The following is a 2,725-nucleotide window of genomic DNA, read 5'->3' as shown; positions in this document are numbered from 1 at the left end:
GAGAATGAGCCCTGGGGCCCGTGGGGGCATGGTCCTGGCAGGCCAGGGATCTAGACCAAGGCTGCAGAACTGGCAAAATCTTGGCTGCTGCTGCTGGTCACTCAGGGCTGGGCAGTATCATTTTCACTCTCGAGTGGTGCAGAGTCCAAGCACAATAAGACATCCACTAGGACCCCCATTCTTTATGCAGTCAGTGCCTTTAAGACTGCATTGACTGCATAGCAGATTCTAGAATGAGAATCTCGGAAATGAGTAGACCTAGAACACTCCTCATTTGCCTTCTTCTCTTAGACTTACTCAGAAGGATAATTTTAAACTGGGCAAGCATCTTTTGTTGTGGAAGGCGTTTGAGGCTGTTTGATAACCTCTTATCTCCAACTCTTTCCTTGTTTCCCCTTCCCTTGCCTTGCCCTTCCCTCTCCTAAGCCTGCTAGTGGTACCCACAGGCATCTATTAGCTTTGCTAGTTGAGTAGATTTAGGAGTTTATTTTTTCTTCTGTGAAATCATCAAAAGACAGTGAAGATACTCAGTGATGAAGAACCTTGTACATACCACGCACACCTCACATGGAGATTGGTGACAAGAAATCACCTCCACACTGGGCGCTCTGGACTGCGGTGTAGAAACTCCATAGCTTCTTGTGTGGATGAGCAGCCTCACATCAGATACTACAGACTGTTGAAATTGATCAGAGAGGGGAACTTTGCAAAAGTCAAATTGGCATGACACATCCTTACAGGCAGAGAGGTTGCAATAAAAAAATAATAAATAAAATAATAAAGCTCTTTAGAGAAGTGAGAATAATGAAGATTTAAAATCATCCAAACATAGTGAAGTTGTTAGAAGTCATTGACAGAAAAAACACTCATGGAGTATGCAAGGGGAAGTGAAGTATTTGACTGGTTGCACATGGAAGAATGAAGGAAGAAGCATGAGCTAACTTGAGATAGATGGTGTCTGCAGTACGGTATTGCCACCAAAAGCAGATGCTTCACAGGGAACTCAAGGCTTTAGCAGTGAGTTTACTCTTGGCACAAAACTGGATCCCCAGGGCTCTTCCAGGGCAAGAAGTCCAATGGTCAGGAAGTCCAGAGTCTGGGAGTGTTATCCTATACACCCTAGTCTGCGGGTCAGTTCCCTTGAAGAGCAAAATCTGAAGGAACTCAGTGTTACCAGGGAAATACAGAATCCCTTTCCACATGTCCACGGACTCTGAAAACCTTCTCAAACGCTTCCTGGTGCTAAACCCAGTTAAGCCAGGCACTCTAGAGCAAATCATGAAGGACAGGTGGATCTACACAGGGCATGAGGAGATGAACTTCAACCCCTTGTTGAACCGACGCTAGACATCTCCGGTTCTAGAAACCTTTCACTTGCCAAGGTGCAGCCGAGCAGTGACCTCGGCAATAGCCCGGGTCAGTCTCACCACAAAGAGCAGAGAAACGTTTCTTCCAGCCAGCAGCAGAGTCGGTTCGGTGACCATGCTGGACCAGAGATTCCTTCAGTTGTGGCAGTTCCGAAGAGGAGTGAGACCAGCACTACAGATAGTGACCTCAAAGAAGATGGAATTTTCTCCCGGAAATCAGGTGGCAGTGCTGTGGGAGGAAGGGAATTGCTCCACCAGTCCTGGGCTTGGGAACGCAAGTAATCCCAGCAAGGCGGATATTCCTGAATGCAAGAAAAGCCCCGCTGTCCCCAGGAGTGGCACGGCATTTGGAGGGATGACATGACAGAATACTCAGGTTTGTAGCGAGAGAACCACAGCGAACATTCAGTGATCCAGAATGGCCAGGAGAACAGCACCACTCCTGATCAGAGAACTCCAGCTGCTTCAACCCGCAGTGTCAGCAGTGCTGCCCCCCGGGCGGACTCCGCCTCCGAGGGGCACTTTTCACCGCCAGCCCGGGAAAGGCGAGCTCCAACATCCAGCGGTCCCCGCCTCCCGCAGCCTGTCCCAGGAAGCTACGCCACTGTCCCAGACTCCAAGCACAGGCTCCACTAATCTTTTTAGTAAATTAACTTCGAAACTCACAAGATGCCGCAGCGTCTTCGTTGAGTAAAAGGACAAGAACGAAGGAGCAATGAGTATGAAAACCACTAGTTTCATGGATCCCGGTGACATGATGCGGGAAATCCGCAAAGAGCTGGACGCCAGTAGCTGCGACTAGGAACAGAGGGAACTCTTCCTGGTCTTCCGCATCCAAGGCGACGAGCACGCAGAGAGCCTGGTGCGGTGGGAGTTGGGGATGTGGGAGCTGCTGAGACAACTTGTCTCTGACCAGGGCCCTGTTCAAGCGGAAATCAGGGACATCCAGAGCTTTCAAAAATATTGCTTCCAAAATTGCCAATGAGCTAAAGCTGTAGCCCAGTCATTGTGGTGTAGCTTAAATAGCAATTTAAAGTTTTCCCGAACACGGATGGAAACGTATAGAACAATGTTTAGGCACAACGTACGAATCTTCTAAATCAAGACAGTAAAGTCTGAGGACAAGCGCACGCCTGGGAGCTGAAGCTGGCCTTTTCCACGAATGCACTACATTAAAGTCGTGTGACCCTGAAAAAAAAAAAAAAAAAAAAAAAAAAAATGAGACATGCAAATTTCTAACAGTTCAGTGCTCCATAAGTGGCTTTCAGTTCAGGGGTAATCCCTCTCTCCTAACAGGCCCTCCTTTTAATGTAGTATGAACCACCATGTAATGATTGCTACCGGTGCAATTAAATGCT

General features: G+C 48.0%; 1 pseudogene across 1 annotated transcript; it reads left to right on the top strand.

The window, feature by feature from the left end:
- The first annotated feature begins 533 nt into the window (after positions 1-533).
- On the top strand, positions 534-2,365 carry LOC306669795 (MAP/microtubule affinity-regulating kinase 3-like; annotated as a pseudogene). Its single transcript has 2 exons — positions 534-1,021; positions 1,169-2,365. The product of its transcript is annotated as an MAP/microtubule affinity-regulating kinase 3-like (transcript).
- The last annotated feature ends 360 nt before the right edge of the window (positions 2,366-2,725 follow it).

This window comes from Sciurus vulgaris, assembly GCF_902686455.1.
Source record: "Sciurus vulgaris genome assembly, chromosome: 9".
In the NCBI taxonomy this organism is placed as follows: domain Eukaryota; kingdom Metazoa; phylum Chordata; class Mammalia; order Rodentia; family Sciuridae; genus Sciurus; species Sciurus vulgaris.
The sequence above is the reverse complement of the archived record's forward strand: the minus strand, read 5'-3'. Positions and strand labels throughout refer to the sequence as shown.